Source organism: Erinaceus europaeus, chromosome 10 (assembly GCF_950295315.1).
Source record: "Erinaceus europaeus chromosome 10, mEriEur2.1, whole genome shotgun sequence".
NCBI classification, from domain to species: Eukaryota; Metazoa; Chordata; class Mammalia; order Eulipotyphla; family Erinaceidae; genus Erinaceus; species Erinaceus europaeus.
Genome location: NC_080171.1, coordinates 118,048,261 through 118,063,921, shown reverse-complemented (window position 1 = coordinate 118,063,921; position 15,661 = coordinate 118,048,261). Strand labels below are relative to the sequence as shown.

General features: G+C 43.6%; 1 long non-coding RNA gene across 1 annotated transcript in view; it reads right to left on the bottom strand.

Annotated features, from left to right (window-relative positions):
- LOC132540946 (uncharacterized) overlaps window positions 1–15,661 on the bottom strand; it is an 83,057-nt gene that overhangs the window by 16,762 nt on the left and 50,634 nt on the right. The gene's annotated exons all lie outside the window — the stretch shown is intronic.

The following is a 15,661-nucleotide window of genomic DNA, read 5'->3' as shown; positions in this document are numbered from 1 at the left end:
GTCTTCCCTCCTCTCTCCATTTCTCTCTGTCCTATCCAACAACAACAGCAGCAACAACAATAACAACAATAACAAATAACAATGATAAACAACAAGGGCCACAAAAGGGAAAAATTAAAAATAAATAAAAAATTTTAAAAAGTGTATCCCTAGTAGGGGTTATATTGTTATATGGAAAACTGAGAAATGTTATGCATGTACAAACTATTGTATTTACTGTGGACTGTAAAACATTAATTCCCCAATAAAGGAAAATAAATAAATAAAGAGATATATTTTTTAAAAAAAGTTTATCTCTGTGTTAGAAGCTCTGTCTGTCTCATAGATAGACAGCAATCTTAACTTCTCAAATGGTTCTTTACTATCTCTGCACTTTGTTGTTTAATTCCCTTTGGCTTTTATCTTGTTTCACTGCATCATTATTTCTTGAATTGAAGCTTCAGGGGAATGCTGATCATTTCTCCCTCTGGCTGAGAGAGCACATGGACTCTACCCCAAGATGAAAGCTTTAGAATTATCATCATCTACATACTACATGGAAGGAAATAGAAACTTAGTAATTTGCTTAAAGCTACAAATGAGAAAGAGGTAGGTTGGCGGGGAGGGCCTTTGTAGTCTGGCCATGTCTGTGCTCTGCGTTATGTCATATGGGATGAATAACTCCCTGTTTCTTCTTGGTTCACTCAATATGCACTCAACCTATTCCCAGAATAGGGGTGACCCAGAGACTTGGAAACACAGTGAGAGGGTTCTTGTCTGCTAGGCCTTGAGAAGAATCCAGCTAAGAGTGCATCTGGGTGTCTACTAGTAGGAAGGAGGTTCCACTAAGGTCTCCTAGTCTGTTCTTCCTGGGGTGCTGTTATAATTTCCTATTGGCATGTTCTTTATCTTATTGACAGATACAGTATTTTCAGGGACTCAGATGGTTCTGGGATGCTGAGTCAAGCAGCTTCCTTAGGACTTTAGAACCCCAATTATCTTCTCCCCTTAATTCCCCATTTTTTCTGTGTGTATTTCAAAGATTATTTTTTTGACTACTAAGTGAGGACAGGTAAAAGAACTGTCTGACTACCTGATAATTAGGAGTAAGGGGACCAGGTGGTGGTGCACCTGGTTGAGCACACATGTTACAATGTGCAAGGACTGGGGGTTAAGCCCCTGGTCCCCACCTGTTGGAGGAAAGCTTCATGAATAGTGAAGCAGGGCTGCAAGTCTCTCTCTCTATCTCCCCCTCTCAATTTCTCTCTGTCTCTATCCAGTAATAAATAAATTAAATTAAAAAAGAAAGTTTTCTCACTTAAGAAAAGAATTAGGGGAGTCGGGTGGTTGCACAGCAGGTTAAGCGCACGTGGCGTAAAGCGCAAGGACTGGCCTAAGGATCCCGGTTCGAGCCCCCGGCTCCCCACCTGCAGGGGAGTCGCTTCACAGGCGGTGAAGCAGGTCTGCAGGTGTCTATCTTTCTCTCCCTCTCTCTGTCTTCTCTTCTCTCCTTTTCTCTTTGTCCTATCCAACAATGACAGCTTCAATAACTACAACAACAACAACAACAACAACAACAACAACAACAACAACAATAATAAAAGAATTATGAGTAAGAATGTCCTTAAAGAATTTCTCAAAAGGTAAATATTCTGGCAACTACCTTGCTGGAGTAGAATGTCTCCCTCATGTTGTTCAGTACCTAATAGGCACACTAATACTTAAGCCCAGAAAAAAACAAGAATGGCTTGGTCTTGAAACTGGCAACACAGCTTCAACACTTGATTGAGCTAAATCTTTGCTAAAATGTTTCTGCTTCTTTCTAGACATTTAAATGACTCTTTAAATTCCTCTCATCCTCTGCTTTTGAACTCACCAGCCACATCTTGCAATATGTTTTCCCTATAATACATGGAAGATATAATGGACACTGATGTCTATCATTCTTCTTCTTTTAAAATATTTTTATTTAATTATTATTGGATAGAGACAGAGAGAAATTGAAAGGGGAGGAGGAGATAGAGAGGGAAAGAGACAGAGAGACACCTGCAGCCCTGCTTCACCACTCATGAAGCTTTCCCCCTGTAGGTGGGGACCAGGGGCTTGAACCCCAGGTCCTTGTGCAGTGAAATGTGTACGCTTAACCAGGTGTGCCGCCACCTGGCTCCCTGTCTATATTTCCTAGATCTATTCTTTTTATTACTAAAAAAATTATATAGGTTCTGTTGACCAAACTGTTTTTCTCTGAAATATGTAATTATAAAAAAATAAGCGTCAAGTGGCAATCTTCATAATGGCATTGTGTGATATACTGCAATATTCCTTGGTTATTCCTCTCTTTCTTTCTTTCTTTCTTTCTTTCTTTCTTTCTTTCTTTCTTTCTTTTTTTCTTTCTTTTTTTCCCCCCAGAAAGTTCTTTTGTTACCCACTCATCTCTGGCTACTGACACTCACACAGATGAATTTCCTTCGTACATTGTCTATGGGATATTATGATGTAGCCATTATTATCCTTACATATGTCTTGGGCTTATGTGCATCACACAGAGCCTTTTTCTGCTCATAAAACAATCATCTTGGAATCTGTTCATTACCAGAGCTGACACTTGGCTGAAATTTGTCTCAGTCTCCTTTCTTCTTTTATTGAGAAGTCCTTATCCACTTTTCACATTGCTTCCTGCCTCTAATGGCAATTTGTTTTATGTGGTATCTTCAAACAGAGTTGTCTAAATTTCAGACTGCTGAGCTGGACCAAGCTGTGACTCTAGAACTTAAGTGCTGAGATGCCCAGGATGTTCTTGTGACTTGAGCTCTTGAGTCCTGATTCCTCTGGGGATAAAACTGGGCCACCAGACATGAAGTTGTATTTAGTTATTTCTCTGACTCTTCTCCCTTCCCTTCTGTTTTATATGCTTGCCACTGAGACTTTTTAAATCATTGTGACTCTGAACGCCCACCAGCCATGAGAGGAATGACAAGTGAGTTGGGTATGAAGGAGTGGGAGAAGGATGAGAGGAGAGTGGCTCACTGTGGGCCACAGATTTCCTTCATAGACTTCTGGCGAGGTGTCACTCACTTGGCTGACAGCATCTGTGCAGAATAGTTCTTGTCCTGCCTCCCAAACACCTGAAATAACTTAATGAGGTTAAGACCTTTCATTCCACCCATTGGAAACACCGGGGAGGAGTGCATATTGACCACAGCCAGGCTGATGTATGAACATTTATCTGTGTCAGTTCTACTGAGAGTGACAGACAGACAAAAGGGAAGGAGGAAGAACACTAGGGTTGACTCACGGAGCAGGAAGGAAATGAAGGGTTGGGGCCGCACACTTGTGCCTCTGGCCCAGTACATGTTACCACACATACAGCTTCAAGCCTCCAGCCCCCATCTGTGTGTGCGGGAGCTTCGTGAGTGGTGAAGCCGTGCTGCAGTTGTCTCTTTTTTCTCTTACTCTCTTTCTCCCTTCCCCTCTCTATTTCCTTCTGTCTTTATTAATGCAGAAAATATAAATGGCCACAGGAAGCAGTGGATTTGTTGTGCAGGTAACAAATCCCAGATATATAACCTGGTGGCAAGAAAAAGAAAGAGGAGGAGGAGAAGGAAAAGAAGAGGAGGAGGAGAGGAAGCTGAAGGAGGAGGAGGAGGAGGAGGAGGAGAAGGTGAAAAAGAGGAGGGGGAGGAGAAGGGATAGGAGGAGGAGGGGGAGGGAGAAACCCCAAGATACCAATGTAATTGGTCTAGGACATGACATGAGTATTAGGGATTAGAAAACCCCCCAGGTACTCCTCAGGGTACATCCAGGGTTGAGGTTCACTGCTCTGCATCATGATGTCTCCTAATGGATGGAGACAAAAATGAGGCCATGGGTCTTAAGTACTTTGGGAATAAACAAATGCAGGCATTATCTTTCCTATCAAGAAAAAAAAAATACCATCTCCAGAATGCCAGTGGGTTACAACCCAGATCAGATAGTCAAATGCATGCCTGAGCCCTTATACAAGATTAAGACAAAATCAAGACCAAAGAAAATGACTAGCAGATGTCCGGGAGATGTTGGGACCTTAAAAGTGTTTTTCATCTTTGACTTTGAAAAAAAAAAAATCACTGGGGATCAGATAAGAGACAACACCCGAGGCCAGCTGGTACCCTGGTCCCAAGGCACAAGCAGAAAGAAGGTATGGAGCCAGACCTCCCACAGGCAGGCAGCCTTCAGCTGAAGCTCTGAGTTCAATGTTAGTCCTTCCAGTGAGAAAATGTGTGTCAGTCCTTGGAATCAAGTTGCTGGGTATGGATTGTGGGCAAGTTATCAAATGAGTACTTGCCCTACCAAGGTAGTCACACCTGAAATTTGAGAGGTTAAGGATGCCAGATGTAGAAAGGTGGAAAACAAAACAAAAAAAAACCCAGGCCTAAACCCCTAAGTCAAATGCCCAGTACCACTGGAATTTCAGAAAACAATGGAAACATTTTCACTGTAAGGGAGTCCCTTATACTGAAACATTTGAGATGCACTTAGACTAAAAAGGTAACTATTGTTTAAAGTTGTCTAAAGTAGTCATGTTAAGTGAGATAAGTTGAAAAGAGGACACATTACTAGGTGGTCTCACTTATACGTAGAAGTTAAGAACGAAGACAGAAATGGAAAACATGAAGTGAAGTGCAGACTGGATGTGGTTTATTTTGCCAAAGCAGGGGACTCCTGAAGAAAAGAGAGAGAGGGTGGAGAGGGTGTTGGGTTGTGGTGCATCGAGGTGGACATGGACTTAGGTTGGGGTGAGAATGTTTTGCCCACATCTGTCACTGGGAGATGAGAAGCTGTACCCATGTGACACTAAATGTACTGTAAACCATTAAGCCCCCAATGAGTGATAACATAAATAAATCAAGCATCTACTTTAAATGGATGATGTATTTGGTAATCCTGTTAGGGCAGGACTTTATATTTCTCAAGAGGATATTTAGACACCAATGGCTTATTATTATTATTATTATTTATTGGATAGAGACAACCAGAAATCAAGAGGAAGGGGAGATGAGAGAGAGAGAGAGAGAGATGGAAAGACACCTACACCACTGCTTCACCACCTGTAAAGCTTTCCCTGTGCAAGTGGTTGAACCTGTGTCCTTTTGCATTGTAACATGGCACTCAACCAGGTGCACCACCACCTGGCCCCACACCAGGTACTCTTTCTCACATCAGTGCTTTGAATAAACAGAAAGGTGTGGTGATCTCTCCTTCCCTCCTGAAGAAGCCCAGATAGCTAGAGTGAGCTGCGGAGCCAGATGGGAAAAGTGAGGCAGTTCTGTGCTGAACTTCACAAAGAGAAACTATCCTAGAAGTTGAGCTGAGTGCCACACAGTTGTACAAGTTAGCTTAACACCCATGGGAATCACTGAGCTCTTAGAGGGAATACAAGTGCTTTTAATCAGATTCACCACTGGCAGAGGGAGGAAGATGCTTAGAACCTTACTTAGAAACTTTGCTTTAACCAACCTGGGCCTCTACTACTGGCCACTTGGGGGCAGCAGAAGGCAGCAGCAGTCACCCTCCTGGGGGCTGGGAGGTGGAGGGGAGGCTGGAGTGGAAAGCCCCAGAAAGCAGGCAGGCCTGTGTGGTCAGGAGGGGCTTAGCCTGAGTGACATGGGGGCTAGTCACCCTGAGCTGGGAGTTTAATGAAGCAGTGCAGAACCCTGTGCTCATAGTTTGGTAGTCTTGGTGAGAAAGTTCCCTTCAGGGCAAAGGCACCGTGAACAATGCTACCCCAGTGTCTTGGCAACACTGAATGTTGAGTTACTGCTTGAGGGACATGTTGGCTGGGTGGGCATCTTTACGGACACCTGAACACCCCTTGGCCCTGGTGTGCTGTGTGTGTGTGTGTGTGTGTGTGTGTGTGTGTGTGTGTGTGTGTGAAGGACGCCATGGGGGAGCCACTGTCAGTGAGTTGGGGAGAGGCTCTGGACCTGGGCTGTGCTTGGCAGGGGTTAAGAAGACACAGAACTCTTTTTAAAAGTTGAGCAGAAAGAGACGTGAACTGACTTTCCTACCTTTTCTGCTTGGCTCCAGTTCTCCACTTGACTATTCTTTTATGCATAAGGCTGCTTAGCAGACACTCAGGCTGTGTTTTGTTCCAAGGACCTGGGACCAAATATTAGTTTAGGGAAGGCAAGAAAGTACTCTGCAATATTCATTCCCGCTGCAATAAATCTCTTCATGAGCACATGTGGGGCTGCAGACCCCCAAGGTCCCTGCCTAGATGGCCCTCGGTGTTTGTGCCTGTTTACTGACCTGCTGATACATTTCGTACCTGGGAAGTTGTGTGATTAACTTAAAAAAACTATTTGTTTATTTTTATGAGAAAGAGAGAGAGAGAGAGAGGAGAAAGAGAGGAAGAAGGGGAGGGAGAAGTAGAGGGAGAGGGAGAGAGAGAATACTGTTCAGTTTAGGAAATGTGCACTACCAGCTATCAAACCTGGAGGCATAGGCATGCAAGGCCTTCTCTCTCTCTCTCTCTCTCTCTCCCTCTATCTCTGTTTGCCTCTAGGATTATTGGTTATTGCTGGGGCTTGGTGCTGGTACTACGAATCCACTGCTTTTGGAGGCCTTTTTTTTTTTTCTTCTTTTTTTCCTTTTCATTAGATAGGACAGAGAGAAATTGAGAAAGAAGGGGAGAGAGAGAAGGAGAGAGACAGACACCTGCAGTCCTGCTTCACTGCTTGTGAAGTGTCCTCACTGCAGATGGTGAGCAGGGCTGGAGCCCACATCCTGGTTCGGGTTCTTGCATTTGGTACTGTGTGCGCTGAACTGGGTGCAGCACTGCCCATCTCCCAAGGCCTTTGTTCTCCAACTGAGCAATCTGCCAAGCCCATAGTTGGTTCTGATAGAGTCCTTCCATCTCTTGTTGAATGGGAAAAGTTGGGTGGATATCCAGGAATATGTGCCTGCAAGAGAACAGATTATACTTACGTATAGCATGTGCTTCTAGATGCAACAAGATACACACGGCCCACAGACAGAGGCAGAAGTGTTCTCATTCAGTCATCATCAGAGAAATGCAAATTAAGACCCCACCTCACACCTGTGAGAATGGGCTCCATCAGTAGAACAGGTGAAGATAAGTGTTGGAGAGTGTAGAGAGAGAACAACTTGACTGTGCTGCTGGTGGCAGTGCAAACTGGACCAACCACGCTAGATTCTCTACTGCATTTATTTATTTATTCTCCCCCCCCCAGAGATACAGTTGTATGGAGAATCCTTAAACAAAGACAATGGGAAGGCCATATGACTCGGCAATTCCACTGCTGGCATGTACCCAAAAAATGTTACAACACGAATTCAAAGGGATGCACACACCCCCATGTTCATAGCAGCTTTACTCCCAACAGCAAAAACCTGGAAACAACCCAAATGCCCTTTGACAAGTGACTGGATAAAAAAGTTATGGGCTATCTACTCAACAGAGTATTAAGGCAGCAATAATGAGGGATGGCATTGTGTCCTTTGGGAGAAAGTGGATGGAATTGGAGATGCTGCTGCTCAGTGAAGCAAGTCAGGAGGAGAAGGACAGCTACAGAGTGGTGTCACTCATACGCAGAGTGTAGAGAATTCCAGATGCAACTGTGAAAACAAAATGCCAACCTATTTTTAAGACTGTGGGAGAAATATAGTGGTTATCTATAGGAGTGGGGACACAGACCTTTGGTGACTGGAGTGATAAAAAAAATAAAATAAAGAAAATACAGAAAAAAAATAAACTAGTCATGTTAAGTAGCTAAGAGAAAGAAGATATTCGTAGAATTTTACTCTCGGGGTATAAATAGTGTTGACTGTAAACCGCATCGATTTGATGTGATCTGGGGTCCATATTCAGCTTAGGAGCCCATGTGACCTCTGCATCCCTGTAGATCTGAGTTCACATTCTGTGGTCATGAGTAGGAACGTTCCAGGCTGCCTCAATATCAGGACCCATCTTCCTCAGGTGTAGCATAGAGTATGTTGTCCAGCCTCCCTTTAGAGGATCGGACATTCTCTACCGTTGTTGATCTAAGTTGAGGGCAAGGTCCTATGGGGGCTCACAAAGGGGTCTATTGTGTTGTTCCTGATAGAGAAGACTGGTAATAATGGAGAGAGAGATTAATTTGAGGTCTAGGCCCATCATGTCTGTTTGGGAATCTCAGGACTCCCCGAATAGGGCCCCAGCTGATGGGATGGCCTGATACTGACTAAAGAGTCATTGTTAAAGTATGCCAGTCTCTTGCCTTATTCAGCTTTTGCAGTCCTTGCTTTGATAAGGTTGACTTTGCAGTGAGTGAGAGAACTCTAATAGGAAGGAGGTAAGAGGGCATCTAAGTCTAAGTAGACAGTATTTCATTATGAACTTTATACTGACTCACCGCAGACTATTGTATACTTTTGCTTTCAGGTATATATTTTGCTCTGATTTATGGATACATGTGTACATATGCTCTATCTCATGGGACCTCTTCTATATCTAGGTTTTGGGACTTTGTTAGGAAGTGAACCATCTGGAATGGAATTAGAGAATCCTATGAAAGGAAAGGTCTCACCTGAGTAATGAGGCTGAAGGGTTGACATTCCACACCTGACATCTCTGGACACAGTCTGAGGTGAAGCACGCTGAGGTGGTACTTGTTGCATTGATTAGGTTGGGATCGGTGGATGCAATATCATTTGGTATGAACTGAGGGAAGCATGCAGGCAAGTGAGCCCCGCCCTTGAGGTTCCGGGACTGGGGAAATATAGGCTCTGTAGAGGAAGTGGGAGGTTCCTGCTGTCTTAGGGTTTAAGAAGGCAATAGATAGTTATTGCTATAATCACATTATTTGACAATTGCGTTAACTTTGAAATATCTCGTTGTTAGGATTTATAGTCAACAATATTTATACACCTTTCCCATATTTGGGAGCTACTCTCTTCCCTGATCCAGCTTTCTGGTCCTTTTTCCAGCCATGACATCATCTCCCCAGAAAATAACTTGGATCCACCTGCATATCAGATTTCAGGATGGGGGGGGGGGAGAAAAAAGATACTAGAATAGACACAGGCCCTTTGGAATATAATTAAAATATACCTACTAGCTATCTACAAAAAGGAGACCCCCCAACTCTTCATCTGAACTATTCCAGCCTTTAGGTTCATGATTAGTCAACAATTTGCTTAGCTTTATATGTTAACTCTCTTTTCAGCCACCAGGTTCTAGATGCTAGCATGATGCCAACCAGACTTCCCTGGACAGACAACCCCACCAATGTGTCCTGGAGCCCCACTTTCCCAGAACCCCGCCCTACTATGGAAAGAGAGAGGCAGACTGGGAGTATGGATTGACCTGTCAATGCCCATGTTCAGCAGGGAAGCAATTACAGAAGTCAGACCTTCGACCTTCTGCATCCCACAATAACCTTGGGTCCATGATCCCAGAGGGATAAAGAATAGGAAAGCTATTGGGTGAGGGGATGGGATACAGAGTTCTGGTGGTGGGAATTGTGTGGAGTTGTACCCCTCTTATCCTATGGTTTTGTCAGTGTTTCCTTTTTATAAATAAAAAATAAATAAAAGCAAAAAAAATAATTTTACTCTCATATTTTCTTTTTTCTTAATTTTATTTTTGAGAGAGACAGAGAAAAACACCAGAGCATCGCTCAGCTCTGGCTTATGGTGGTGTGGGGGATTGAACATGGAACTTTTGAAGCCTCAGGCATGAGAGTCTGTTTGCATAACCATTATGCTATCTCTCCCACCCCCCTCTCATATTTTCTAACTGACAATTTCTTTTTTTCATGGTGCCCACTAGAGTGATGACTCTGTTGGCCTAGATACTGAGAATCTTCTCTGTTTGGCTATCTTTGCCCAAAGATTTCTCTGGGTTGCCCCCACTTTTGACCTTCTTCCTCCCCTCTTCTTGTCCCCTACCCCCAGCACTGCTCAGCTTTGGCTGATGGTGGTTGCAGGAGGGTGGGAGAGGATTGAGCCTGGGACTTTGGAACCTCAGGCATGACAGTTTCTTTGCATAACCATTATGCTATCAACACCCCCCCCCCCACTTGTGACCTTCTGTCTAACACTAGGTTCTCAGATTTTTCTCAGATATCTCACAGGCTTCCAGCCATCTTCAGTGAGGCCATGGGTAGGGGCAACACATCCTTCATTCTTCCACTTCTGGTTGAACATTTAATTAATTATTCTTTTTTTTCTTATATTTACTTATTATTCCCTTTTGTTGCCCTTGTTTTTTTTATTGTTGTAGTTATCGTTGTTGTTATTGATGTTATAGTTGTTGGATAGGACAGAGAGAAATAGAGAGAGGAGGGGAAGACAGAGAGGGGGAGAGAAAGACAGACACCTGCAGATCTGCTTCACTGCTTGTGAAGTGACTCCTCTGCAGGTGGGGAGCCGGGGGCTTTAACCGGGATCCTTACGCTGGTCCTTGCACTTTGTGCCATCTGCGCTTAACCTGCTGCGTTACTGCCCGACTCCCAATGATTTATCCCACCCCCCAAGAGGTAAATGGGAATGAGAGAAAGAAAAAGTTAAGCGTCACTCAACTCTGACATATATAGCGTCTGGGATAGAACACAGGGCTTCAGGTTTGTAAATTCTGAGCTGTATGATTGAACTATCTCCCTAGCTCCACTGCGGGTTTGAAACTCACATCTAACAGCAAAGGTAGACAGAGGGTTAGAATGCCAGGCAGCAATTACTAAACAATTTGTCCTGCTTTATATCTTAATGCTTTCAGCCACCAAGTTGCAGATGCTACCATGGCACCAACCTTCCCTGGTCAACTTCCCTGGAAGATGACCTCACCAATATGTCCCAGAACCTCACCTCCCTGAGTCCTACTCCACTAGGGAAATGTTGGGCATTAAACCAGCTCCCCTTACTCCATGCTGCATTGTTGATAGTTTGGCCTATTTACATAATCGTTGTTTTGCCTGATCTGTCTTCTTTCTACCTCGAGACCCACTCTGCCTGCAGGGTACATTAATCCCGCCAGTTAAAACCCTAGCAACCATTGCTATGGAAGCTTTCTACCTTCTTGCTCTTTCCTTTTCTCCACTCCATTTCCTAGCCATTTCCTTTTCTGACTTGCCACTTCTGGTTCTAAATATATAAAAGCGTTGTCTCTGATCAATAAAGACACATTGTATCCCGCTCTGCTATGAGTTCCTGGTCTCTCGCCCACGCGGCTGAGTAAGCAGCAGCCCAGGTTGGCTCTGGTCGAGTTATCTCCAACCCAGAGAGCACGTGCTCGGGAAGAAACACCCTCATGCTAGCCCAGCAGGGAAGTATATGAACAGGATGGGGGTATGGATTGACTTGTCAACATCTGTGTCCAGCAGAGAAGCAATTATAGAAGCCAGACCTTTCACCTTCTGTACCCCATAAAGATCTCTGTTCCATACTCCCAGAGAGATAAAGAATAGGGAAGTTTCCAATGAGAGGCATGGAATATGATACTCTGGTGGTGGGAATTGTATGCAATTGTACCCTTCTTATCCCACAATCTTTCAATCATAATTAAATCACCAATAAAAGACAAGACAAAGCAAGCAAGCAAACAAAACCCCCAAAGAATGCCAGGCAGTTGTGAGCTACATTTGCATGTTGAGTTCTGAAGTACAATTTCCCTCCATTACCTCATTAATCCCAGAATCAGAGCAACAAAAGTGTGTGGTCCTAACACACTCCTCCAGGAAGAGCCTATTTAAAAATGACTTTGAAGTAGACTCAGTTTTCACAGTTGATTTGAGATATCTAACCCTGACTGTTGATGCCAAGGGATAAGTGAATCAGAAGATCTAATTAACAGGTATATAAAAAAAGGTCCACTACATCACTCAGTCTTTAAAAAATGTGATAAAAGTGATCGGAAAATGATCCTTATGTGCTATTCTGTGTTTTATAGTCACGCATGGACAATTTCTTAAAAAAGGTGTTTTTCTTTTCCTTGCTATCCATCATCCAGTGCCAATCCTAAACATTTATAACACTAGGAAGTAATGAACATTGTGGACAAATTAGAACACAAATAAAAGCAAAGCTCATTCCAGGAAGGCTGTGCACGGTTCCCATGACTCTGCTGTGACAATTGTCGTAAATTTGGTGGAATTCTTTCCAGGTTCTCTTCTGTACACAGATGACATATTCTTGACTCACTTATTATTATTTTTTAAATAATTTTTAAATATTTATTTATTTTCCCTTTTGTCGCCCTAGTTGTTTTATTGTTGTAGTTAATGATGTCATTGTTGTTGGACAGGACAGAGAGAAATGGAGAGAGGAGGGGAAGACAGAGAGGGGGAGAGAAAGATAGACACCTGCAGACCTGCTTCACCGCCTGTGAAGCGACTCCCCTGCAGGTGGGGAGCTGGGGGCTCGAACCGGGATCCTTAAGCTGGTCCTTGGCGCTTTGCACCACCTGTGCTTAATCTGCTGTACTACTGCCCGACTCCCAACTTACTTATTTTATGTTCACAGACCTGAAATCATCCTGAGGCCACTGTCTTAGCATTGATTTTCCTATTAGTGACTTTGATGAACAATTTTGCCTGACCTGAAATATTATTCTAAAAGTGTTTTTTTAAAAATACATCTAATTCCACTATAAACATGCAGTTTCATTTACTTACCCCTGTTAGGGCTACTTGATATCTTGACTATCTAGAACAAACAATAATTAGGCTGGTACAGAAAAGAAACATATCATTTAAAAAAATATTTATTTTATTCATTTATTCCCTTTGTTGCTCTTGTTGTTTTATTGTTGTAGTTATTATTGTTGTTGTCGTTGTTGGATAGGACAGAGAGAAATGGAGAGAGGAGGGGAAGACAGAGAGGAGGAGAGAAAGATAGACACCTGCAGACCTGCTTCACCACCTGTGAAACGACTCCCCTGCAGGTGGGGAACCGGGGTTCGAACCGGGATCCTTATGCCAGTCCTTGTGCTTTGCGCCACCTGCGCTTAACCCGCTGTGCTACATCCCGACTCCCAGAAACATATCATTTATTCTGAGGAAATTACAATTTAAATCAAATAGAACAGTTATAATGGGGGCCAAGTGGTGGTGCACCTGGTTAAGCACACATATTACAGTACACAAGGATCCAGGTTCAAGCCCCTGGACCCCACCTGCAGGGGGAAAGCTTCATGAGTGGTGAAGCAGTGCTGCAGGTGTCTCGTTACCTCTCTATCTCCCTCACCCCTCTCAATTTCTCATGGTCTCTATCCAATAATAAGTAAATAAAAGGACAGTTTAATGGTTGTTACATTGTCAATATTTTCATAGTTATTAATATAAAATATTTTATAACAATATTTTTATTGCCCAGATTTCCACAGAACTGACCGAAAGGCACATCTACATGAGGGAGGCTTGTGTGCAAAGAGCCCTCAGCTGCTAACTGGCTGTGCAGAGAGGCTTCTGGAGCCAAACTTGCTCCTTCCAAGTCCTGTGGTGTCAGCTTTCTCTCAACGTACATGGCAGTTAGCTCCATGAAGCACGTTGGCCTGTGTGTGACCTACAAGCTGAAGGTATTAATTCCTGCTCCCTCCACTCAGATGAATATCTGATGTGAAATTAGTAGGGGGAAAAAAAGATGTGCTACTTAACCACCAACCCTCGGCCCAGTGGGAGGATGTTGAAGTCGGAGGAAGAGATAAAGTTACATCCCTCAGGCGGGAGTACATGCCTTTGATAATCAGCATCAGTATCTCTTTCATGTCACTGAACACAAAGTGAGGCTGCATCAAAGAGATGATTTCAGAGAAGAAATTGTTCAGCAGGCTTGACTGGGTTGAGCAGGGCTGGAAGGGGGAGAGAGAGAGAGGGAGAGAGAGAGAGGGAGAGAGAGAGAGAGAGAGAGAGAGAGAGAGAGGTGGTTGGCACCCTGGGCCAAGCGTGGGCTTCATTAGCAGGCTTGTGCACCACTCCTGTGGTTGTGGTGTCTGCCTGGTGCTCTCTCCAGCGCCCCCTCTACCCTCCAAGTGCTCAGGGACCGGGAGCCTTGTCAGGAGGCTGAGCTTTCAAACTGCTGCACAACTTCAGCTACGCAGCCCTGCTGCTACTTCCCTCCTCCCTAATCCTGACTTTTCCTTAATAGTAATCTGCTAGAACAGTTACCTGTCCTTTTTTTTTTTTTCCCAGAGATACTGGGTATCCAACAAAAATATGTGAAGAACAGCTCTTTGTTCTCTTGCCTTCAGGAATCCGGCTGAGTGAGTGCCCTAGAAACTGAAGGGCTTTATAATGATTCACAGTTTTCCTGGCTGAAACCTTCCAGGGTCAAGTGAGCTGCTGAGGTCAGACTTCGTGCACATCCAGCACAGCTTTTGCTGGTATCACAGAGGCAAGCCTCCCCGCCAGTTCGCTCCGGAGCTCTTGGTGTTTCAGCATTATTTAGTCTTCAGTGAATTCTTATTTTATTATTATTAATTATTATCCTACTTAGTTTAGGGTTTACATTTTAGTAAAAAACCCAAACACACACAGACTCCACTAAGAATTACTGATTGAGATGAACACATGAAATTTAGGAAGAAGGAACCAGTCAACTTGTTCAGTTCCCCAAGACGGTCCTATCTGGAAACGTCTCAGGGTTGGTGAAATGGTTTACTTGGACTGAGAGCTGCTTTGTGATGTGTGCGGCCAAAGTATGTTTGAGCCCATCCTTCACCACAGCATTGAAGGGTACTTCTACTTTTCTCTCTCTCTCTCTGTCTTTATCCAAACCAAACCAAACCAAACCAAACCAAACCAAACCAAACCAAACCAAACCAAACCAAACCAAACCAAACCAAACCAAACCAAGCCAAGCCAAGCCAAGCCAAGCCAAGCCAAGCCAAGAAAACTCAGCATTGTATAGAAACAAGCAAAATTATGGCTGGAAATATTAGTGGTCAGTTGAGGTTGGTTCAAAGCTATTTGGTGGTATGGGAAGGAGGAAGATAGCTTGTTTTGCCTTCTCTTCTATGAATGCATCTGCTTGTCCTGGTTGTCTTTTATGATGCAATTCCTTGGTCTGATTAATTTTTTAATTTTTATTTTTGCTTCCAGGGTTATTAATGGGGCTGGGTGCTGGTTATGAATCCACTGCTCTTGGTGGCCATTTTATTTTACTTTTTAAAATTTTATAGGATAGGACAGAGAGAAATTGAGAGAGGATGAGGAAAAAGAAAGAGAAGGACACCTGCAGACCTGCTTTGCAGCTTGTGAAGGTTCCAGCTACAGATGGGGAGCTGGGGCCTCGAACCCAGATCCTTGCGTGGGTCCTTGCACTTAGTACTATGTATGCTTAACTGGGTACACCGTTGCCCACCACCCTCCTTTTTTTCACTTTGAACTGGACTCTGGCAGAAAGCTCAATCATAAAGAATCAGAGTGGCATTTCAAGTGTGGGAATTGAGTATCCACTGTAGGCAGGATGCCGTGTATGGATCCAAATTCTTTATGGGGTGCAGAGGTGGGAGTTTTGGCTTCTTTGCTAGACATGGACTTTGGCAGGTTAATTCATACCACCAGCCTGTTTAATTCAATATTTGAAATGATCACCTCAAAAAGTCTAGCTACTATCCATTACCCTACATAGTTATCTATTTTTCTCTCTGATGGTGAGTTTTTAACATTTACTCTCTCATTAAATTTCAACTATGCAATACAGTACT